The sequence below is a fragment of the Grampus griseus genome (assembly GCF_964374135.1).
Source record: "Grampus griseus genome assembly, chromosome: 12".
In the NCBI taxonomy this organism is placed as follows: Eukaryota; Metazoa; Chordata; class Mammalia; order Artiodactyla; family Delphinidae; genus Grampus; species Grampus griseus.
Genome location: NC_139006.1, coordinates 13,788,622 through 13,798,119, shown reverse-complemented (window position 1 = coordinate 13,798,119; position 9,498 = coordinate 13,788,622). Strand labels below are relative to the sequence as shown.

Here is a 9,498-nt window from a genome sequence, read left to right as displayed (position 1 = left end):
TCCTCAGATTCCAGGCAAAGGTGAAGGGCCAGATGTCCTCCAGGGCTCCCAGTACCAAGCCAATATGTATTTTGAATGCCATGTGTTTATGTTTTCCCCTTTGAAGACTGCCTGGGAAAGGCTAGCAGTCATTTAAGTAACAAACACTTTGCTTTCTCTTCTCTTGCCAAAAGCCATCTTTAATCACCCCACCAAGTAATGGGCTCAGAATAGCATAATGGAAACAAAGTACTTAAAATACTTTCTTTGGTGGATAAACACAGGGAGGGGAAAAAAAAAATCTTACCGGCTCAGCACCGTCCTCTTCCCTGTATACACAGCTAGGGGACATGGAAGAAAGAGAAAAAGCCTTCCCAGACAAACAGGTAATTGTAGATAACCAGAACATGCGTATTTTTAATGGTAGGGTGGTCAGTCCTCCAGTCTGAGGAGGACGTCTTGGTATCTGCTGGATTTCCCCTCTCCTTTTTAAAAAACCCTGTCAGAGACAAAAAAGTAGGTCTGACATAACGAACCAGCGGGAGGGAGTTCACAAAGAGATTTCGAGCAGCATCTTTCTCAAATCTCTTTAGATATGGGGATAACAGGGGAAGGAGATGGGTGGTGTCGGGTGGAGGTCTCTGTGAATCTGAATGTTTTACTTGTGTTCAGAGGAGGAAATTTGTCCTGATGTCCACTTGGGCTAAAGCCAAAACTGGAAGGAAAGTGGCAAAGCTCTGGGTTATGGAATCCAGGACACAGACTCCTCAGGAATGCCGAGTTTGGTATTAGAGGAAAACGGATCTTTATGCTGTGAAAATGGACTCTTGACATGGCTACATCCTCCAAGTAGCCGTCTGGATTTCCGCAGCTGGTTGGAATCCATCTCTCTCTACCATGAGGTGAACAAGACAAGAACCGGAGGGTTCTAACGCTTAAAAACCGTATTATCTTGGCCAAGTTACTTATTCTCTCTGAACTTTAGTTTTCCCATCTGTAACATGGGGACAGAAATACCTCCTTTGTGAGTTATTCCTAGGCATAGAATTAAAGAATTAAATAGTCTGTGGGTCACTTCCTCACTTGGAGCACTTAACCTGGTCTGCCCAGACCTCAGAATTCCCCATGTATGTCTCAGGGTCTCCTTGAAGTGGGAGGGAGCAGGGGAGGGAGACGTGGGCACAGAACTAGCATGTTTTTCCTGGGCTATTGTCTTCTGGCCACTGTGTTAGACCCTGTAATGTACATTGTCTCCTGTGTTCCTCACAATAAAAGCATTTTTAAGGAGGGGAAATTATCTCCACTTTTCAGATGAGGCAACCGAGTAACTTGGCCAAGAGTGCTCGAGTAACTTGGCCAAGGTCACACAGGAAGTGACTGAGCTCTGCCGGGAACGCACTCCATTCCCCACTTCCTCATCCCCTAGCGTGTGATACGATGCCTGGCACGTAGTAGGTGCTCAGTACACACATGTAGCAACAACTGACGTGCCCCTCCCTTCTCGAATGCCCATTCACTGACTGACTATCTGGGAATAATTGCAAATGTTCTTGACATTTTTTCCCCCATATGTTGAACCTGATCATCTGATATGGACTAGTTAACCTTGGAGAAAACTAACATTTTTCAGCACTTATTAAAAAAAAATGCTGTGTTAAGGTCAATAGATATAGCCTGTGTATAAGAGGAAACAGAAGAAAGATGTTTGACGTGGGAGTTAAGGTCATCTTTGCAACTGAGAGGCAGTTTATTAACACAGACCAGGGACTTTCCTGGCGGTCCAGTGGTTAGGACTCTGCTCTTTCACTGCTGGGGCCTGGGTTCAATTCCTGGTGCGAGAACTAAGATCCTGGAAGCCACGTGGCACAGCCAAAAACAAAAAACCAAAACCCAAAAAACAACCCAAAAAACCAAAAAAACACAGACCATGAGGTACCAGAGCCACTCAAGTTGGAAGCCCAGTAGTAACGCTGTTCAGCCCATTTGACCCTGGTAGACTGGGGGCCGGGGGCACCAGGTGTCATTGGAAGTTTGACAATGGAGAAGAGTGATGTCCTTGGATGTGTGGGCACCTGGGTCTTTTTTTTTAATTAATTAATTAATTTATTTTTGGCCGCGTTGGGTCTTTGTTGCTGCACGAGGGCTTTCTCTAGTTGCAGCAAGCGGGGGCTACTCTTCCTTGCGATGCACCAGCTTCTCGTTGCGGTGGCTTCTCTTGTTGCAGAGCACAGGCTCTAGGCGCGTGGGCTTGGGTCATTGTGGCACATGGGCTCAGTAGCTGTAGCTCGCGGGCTCTATAGAGTGCCGGCTCAGTGGTTGTGGCGCACGGGCTACCGCACCACCAGGGAAGTCCAGCACCTGGGTCTTTCGGTCTGCAGTTAGGGTAGTCCTGGCGACCTGCTTACACCTTCTCTCCCATGTGACTCCCTCTTCTAGACCCTCCCTGCCCTGTGGCAAGGTGGAAAGATTCTGGGCTTTGGAACTGAAGAACTAGGTTGGATTTTTCCAGCCCTGACCCTTGTCTTTGGGTAAATCAATCTTTCAAACTCCGATTTTTCTCAGTTGTCAAAATAGCCATAGGCTATTTGACAGCATGGGAGTCAATGGTTTAGCTCCGGGCCAGCACTTACCAGGTACTCAGTTAAGATTACTATTGGTGGTGTCAGCATCACATGCATTCATTCATGTGTTTATTAAATGAGTATTGAAGGAACATCTTTCAGGTACCATTCTAGGTGCCAACATGCCACAAGGAACAAAGCAAAGTGGCTATATTGCTGGGGGCGGGGAGCGGGGATAGGCAATAAACAAATGAATATTGTACCAGCAGGTGATAAAAACCTAAAATAAGTAAAGGGATGGAGAGTGATGGGAGGAAGTGCTGTTTCATATTGAGTAGTCAGGAGGTGACACGAGGACAGAGACTGCAGGAGTCAGGGAATCGAGCTTGTGAAATGGGGGAACAGTGTTCCAGGCAGAAGGAACAGAAGAGCAAAGGCTCTGACACCAGAACAAGGTTGGTATGTGGGAGGATGCACAAGAGGCTGCCATGGCTGTAAGTAAAGTGGTCGAGAGGCTTCAATCATCGTTGCAGATTGTTTAGATGGTGGCAGGAAATGAGGCCAGAGAGTTAGGAGTCAGAAGGAGCCCAGACCCTGTAGACCCTGCTAGGGCAAGTGCTGTGGCTTTGCATCTGACCAGAACAGGGAAGCTATTTTAAAAAGGAGTGACATATCTCCCTTTCTACTCCCCTTCCCACCCCACCCCATTTTTAAAATTTATTTTTTATTAAAAAAATTTTTTTTAGCCACACTGCTACAGTTTGTGGGATCTTAGCTCCCCTACCAGGGATCGAAGCCCGGGCCCTCAGCAGCGAAAGCTTGGAGTTCTAACCACTGGACCACCAGGGAATTTCCCCCATTTTTTATTATGAAAAATTTCAAGCATATAGAGAAGTTGAAAAATTATGTAGAGAGGACCCATGTACCCACCGAGTGGGTTCTACACTTCACAATTTCCTCTGTTGGCTTCATCACACGTCTACTCCTGTATTCATCCCTCTACCCATCTATCAGTTCCTCTTTTTGTTTTGTTGCATTTCAAAAATAACTTGCAGACATCCTGTGACCTCATCCCCAAACATTTAGGCATGCATATCACTAAGCAGAGTTTAATATTTGTTTCTAAAGAGAAAATTTACATACAGTGAAATGCACAAATCTTAAGCATGTCATTCTTTGAATTTTGACAATTTTTGACATACCTGTGCAGCCCTAACCGCTATCAAGCTAGAGAGTATTATCGCTGTACCTCTCCCTCCTGGCCTGCCCCCAGGCAACCACTGTTCTTATTTTTCTCACCATATGTGAGTTTTGCCTATTCCAGAACTTTATATAAATGGAATCATGCAGTATGTAGTCTTGTGTAAGGCTTCTTTCACACAGCAGAATGTATTTGAAATTCACCCATGCTCGAATTTGGACCAATACTTTTTTGTTGTTTATTGTGAGGTAGTATTTCTTTGCCTGGATATACCAGTTTATCCTTTCTCCTGTTGATGACGGACACCAGGGCAAGCTGCCTTACATTTTTAAAAGATCCCTCTGGGGAGCTTCCCTGGTGGCGCAGTGGTTGAGAGTCCGCCTGCCGATGCAGGGGACGCGGGTTCGTGCCCCGGTCCGGGAAGATCCCACATGCCTCGGAGCGGCTGGGCCCATGAGCCATGGCCGCTGAGCCTGCGCGTCCGGAGCCTGTGCTCCGCAATGGGAGAGGCCACAACAGTGAGAGACCCGCGTACAGCAAAAAAAAAAAAAAAAAAAAAAAAAAATCCCTTTGGGGAGTTCCCTAAGTCCAGTGCTTAGCATTTGGTGCTTTCACTGCCGTGGCCTGGCTTCAGTCCCTGGTCTGGGAGCCAGAGATCCTGCAAGCCATGTGGCACAGCGCCCCCCCTCCCCCGCGCCCAAATAAATAAATAAATAAAGAGATCCCTCTGGCTGCAGGGTGGAGAACAGACTCTTGGGCCAAAAGGCAGAAGCAGTAGTCCAGGTAGGAGGCCACTGCCATTGTTCAGGGAGGAGATAATAATTTGACGGTGGCCTTGTTTGGATCATCGCGTTAAGCTTTTGATACACATTATGTCCATTAACAAACATCTTCGGGACTTAGAAAACTCCCTTCCCCCTAGAGATAACCCATTCCTTCTTAGGGAAAGACACGATTGTTCTGCTTTCCTTTCATATTCAGTCATGTTAGTCACTTTAGTCAAAGGTTTTCTAGATCTTCTCAGTTACAAATTTGCAAAGAGGAACCTGGTAACTGGACTCTATCAGTTAAGGCCCGGGGAAGGGAGGATGAATTACAGAAGCTCCTCAAAGCCTAGGTCAAATGGGAAATGCCAAGAGAGAGATTAGAAGCTCTAAGTAGCGTTCCTTCAAGAGGATTGGGGTTGGGGTGGGGCTTGATGGAAAGTTCTAATAATAAAAAAACAGCTCATGGATTTGAATACTTACTACAAGCCGGGCAGCGTGTTCAGCACTGTGTTCCCATACGTTTGCTAACATCAGAGGCATGAGTTAGGCATGTTCCCATTTTATAGAGGAAAGCAAGTATTTAAGCCCATTGCATCTGATTTCAGAGCACGCACTCACCGCTGTAGCTGTACCAATTTCCTTTCCACCGGAAAAGATGGATGGAACAGATGCAAGGGAGCAAATTGAGTTTCTTTCCTTCCCAGTAACACGGACCCCACATTGGTCAATATGTTTTCTGAACTCACCATTGAAAAGGATACCATTCAAAATGGTGATGTGAGCTCCAAGTGGGGCTCAGGGGTCTGACTTTGCCTGGGGCTTTCCCTATTTGAGCCCTGAAAGTCCCAGACCCACTGGGATGATCAGTTACCTTACTCACGAAGGATGGCCAATGTCCACGTAGAACATTTCCATTTGTGATCTGGATTGAGTAGTGAGCTCTTAATTTACTCTAGGGTGGTGAGCTTACCCACCCTGGTTACTCCTTTAGTTGTGCCCTGTTCAGCCTGAGGACAGCCTGTTTGGATAAGATCCACTGGATGGACAATATTAGCAACTTGGATGGTTGATTAGCTGGTATTTGACACAGGCTGGCAGATACGTGTGCTTTTCGCTAGAGGGCTGGGAACCATTCAGTGTTTCTTCAATATTAACTCTAAGCTTTGAGTTCCTGAAAGTATTTTTTCTCTTCTTTACATAGAACAGTGTCTCTCCATCACAGCTTTGCCTTCCTGACTCCACTGCCAAGGGCTGCATTAAGATCACATCCTTTTGAATTTGGATAAGGACATTGGCTTGCTAAATGTTCTGGAGCCTTCGAAATCGCATCCCTTTAATTCTTCTCACCTACTACTACGACTCCTAATTCTTCTCACATACTAATTCTTCTCACCTACTAAGATCATCAAAGGGAACTATTAAACGCATCCAATCTCTACATGCTTCTAATGAAGACTCTAAGTAATACAACCGTACCCTGGCAGTCTGATTTCAGAGCCTGCTAGATCAAGCATTCTGCACAAGGACGATGACAGGAGACATGTAGGGATACCACAGGTCCATGAGCACAATTTAAAGGAAAAAAAAAAAAAAGATTTCTAACTTGTGTTAGATAAACTAAAGGTAGGGGAATAGCTTAGACTAACTCTTCTTAGGGTGGAAGTTTTTAGGTGCTCACCCCTTGCCTCTTGTGCCTAAAACTGTCTTTCTTTCTAATCCTATTTCTTGAACAGTTCTTGGAGCTGTTGACTTGTCTCCATTCTCTTCCCAATGTCTTCGATCTGCCCATCTCCCTCCCTTTTCTGGATTTCCGCAGGAGCCTTCTGTCAACTGTTTCCACTCTTCCCTCCCTCCATCCATTCTTTACCCCACAGCCTGCGTGATCTTCTGAAATGCAACTCTGATCATCACTGCCCTGCTCTCCGCCTTTCCATGGCTCCCATGTGTGCCTAGGGTGATGCTCGAATCCTTCCAGATCTGGCCCACGTCTCCCTCTCCAAGCTCATTCTCTTGCCACTGGCTTGGAAAATATTTTCAAGAGTTCCTCAGCTATCTCTTCCTTGCATCTAATTGATCCAAGTTCCTCTGGCTCACTTTCAGGTTTTCCGCTCTTGAATGCCCCATCCATTCGAGGATGTGCGATTTCAGTGTGTTGATTACATCTCTGGACTTTGCCGTCCCTTGTCCCTCTGAGGCTGGTGCCCTAGTGTTACCCTGAAAGGCAGAAAGGAGTGCCACACCTTAAGGTATGTGGGTGAGATGACCTGAGCACCAGCATGGTGGAGTGCCATCAGGATATCCAGCCAATAGGACTTCCCCGGTGGTCCAGTGGTTAAGACTCCACGCTCCCAATGTAGGGGTAGCGGGTTCGATCCCTGGTCAGGGAACTCAGATCCCAAATGGCCAAAAAATAGAAAACAAACCTATATATAAAATATAGCTCATGGGGCTATAGATCCCACCAGATAGCTCTACAATTGATTAAGCTTCAAAAAGAAATAAACAAAACAGCAACAAAAAAGATATCCAGCCGAGAAGCCCCCGATGCTGATCTTGCATTAGTGGGGCTCCACTGATGTCAGTGGAAATCCTAGGAACCTAGGAAATTAGCTCACCACTAAATTAGCTTCTTCAGACCCAAGGAAGTGCCCAGATTTATCCTTGAAACTGTGTCCTTCTCTCACCCATCGACCATAGATTTCATCAGTTTTTTGCCCACCACTAGCTAATATCAGTTCAACCACAGACCACGTGGGACACCAAATCACAGCCTTTCTCTGCCTAATTGATCTTGGCCTCCTGCATCGGCCACTAGAAAAAGGAGCAGATATGGGGTCTTTGCTGAAGTCGGCGTCCAGGTGGGACCCTCAGGGCCTGATCATTAGACCTTATACTGTAACCTGCGACCTATGTGGAGCCTCTGGAAGCTGTCCGGTGGATTTTCGTGGTCCATGCAGACTCAGGTCCTTTCCCACTTGCGTGGAAGAAAGGAGAACCAGAGAGAAAACAGGAGCAAATCTCACAAAGACGGTAACAAAACCAAAATGGCTTGGAGAGAAAAAAAGGCAAAAAAAAACCAAACAAAAGTGGAACAAAACCGATAGCAATCTCAGCCTATGCTGTCACTGAGCAGAAACTCAATTTATTTAGTTTCTGGTTGGAGATGCAGCACAGTTTTTGACAGATGTGCTATGCATCCTGTCATTAGGGCTGAACGAAATGTCTCAATATGATTGGGAAAATTACAATTTTAATATCTTCTTTCCTCCTTTAAGCCTTTTGCATATTTTCCACTACACGAGAGTCTCTAGCTGCTCACAGCTGAATATAAATGAATTCCACAGATCTTCACTTCCTCCTCTATTTTATATGAGTGGGTTATTTGGGCTGGACTCGTGTTTGTGAGTGTGTATGTGGGGGGGGTATGTGTGTGTGTATTTACTCTTTGCAAGGAAAAAAAAAAAAAGGCAAAGCATCAAATAACTGAGGAAGAAAGAGGACAGAGAAAGAAAGACAAGAGAATCCCGTCTAGAAGCCAGGTACTAGGATATTTATGGACATTGAGAACGGAGATTTTTTCAAAGTAACTACTGTATTATTATTACTGGTTTTGTGACAGACTTCCTATTATTTTTGCATTTGTTCTCATCTTTATAAATCTGTGAGCTGAAACTTGTTTTCTGTCCACTTTACAGATGAGGAAACTGATGCTCAGTGAGATTACCTTTACCCAAGTTCTGGAAAGTGATGGAGGCAGCTTTCAGATGCAGGTATGTATGACCCAGATCTGTGCATTGAACTACGTACAGCTGTGCCACTGTGAACCAGCAGGACATATAGGGTGGGCATCGACAGTTTTTCCTGCTTTTCCTTTTGTGTACATCACCCTGATTTTTCCTTTGGAAGCTGCTCCTCCTCTGTTCTGTGTCCAGACAATTCAGGTGAAGCTGACCCACATCCCCAAGGTCCAGGGGTGGGCGCGTGACCAAGGCCTGACCGATCTGAACATTCTGACGCCTGGCCAGAGTGATTGGCTCATGGCTGACCACGTGACCGACCTAAGCCAGGAAGGACAATGGGATTCATTCTTGGGACTCTTAATAGGATGGGGAAGAAATTGGAACACCTTCTTGGCTGGAGTTGCCACTTTAGTAGGATGTTAGCTTGGAGTTTCTGAGGGTCTTCTTTGCTACCATGAGGTGAGAGCCTGTTTGGAAGAAAGTCAACTCAATGAGACTTGCAGCTGAGAGCTGGGAGGGGAAATTCACAAAGGCTTAGTCTGAATGTTTGGCTACATCTCTGCCTGAGACTAGAATCCACTCCTGGACTTTGGAGTCACAGAAGTCATTACATTCCCATTCTGAGATCTTGGAGACGAGGGCTACACACCACCAGTGAGACGAGGGCCGGATGAGTCCAGGTGGGGCGTCGGTGATTGTGATATTCTGATTTACGATAAGAAATATGTATCTGGTCTTCGTTCCTGTTTCTGGCACAGAGCTCCTAAAACCCTTGGAATTTCCTGAGTGATGAGAGCTGATAAATGTGTCTTTTGTTATGTGAATGAGGTGACTTTTGGAAGCACCTAAGGATGGGGGCTGATTGCCCGGATATCCAATCAAGGGATTAGAGGGTTGGAACTTTCAGCCCCACTCCCAACCTCCGGGGAGGTGGGGAGGGGCTAGAGAGTGATACCCATTGCCAATGGTCAATGATGTAATCAATCATGGTTGTGCAATGAAGCCTCCATAAAAACCACAAAAGGAGAAGGTTCCGAGAGCTTCTAGGTCGGCGAACCCATGGATGTTTGGGGAGAATGGTGCCCTCAGAGAGGGCATAGAAGCCTGGTGCCCTTTCCCACGTGCCCTGCCCCATGCATCTCTCCCATCTGGTTATTCTTGAGTTACATGCTTTTATAATGAACTGGTAATCTAGTGAGTAAATGGGTTTCCTGAGTTCTGTAAGCTGCTCTAGCAAATTAATTGAACCC

The 9,498-nt window shown here is 45.9% G+C and overlaps 1 long non-coding RNA gene across 1 annotated transcript; it reads left to right on the top strand.

The window, feature by feature from the left end:
- The first annotated feature begins 317 nt into the window (after nt 1-317).
- LOC309831103 lies at nt 318-8,263 on the top strand. Its single transcript, XR_014297554.1, has 3 exons — nt 318-365; nt 6,609-6,754; nt 8,204-8,263. It is a non-coding gene; the product is annotated as an uncharacterized lncRNA (long non-coding RNA).
- Nucleotides 8,264-9,498: the final 1,235 nt, after the last annotated feature.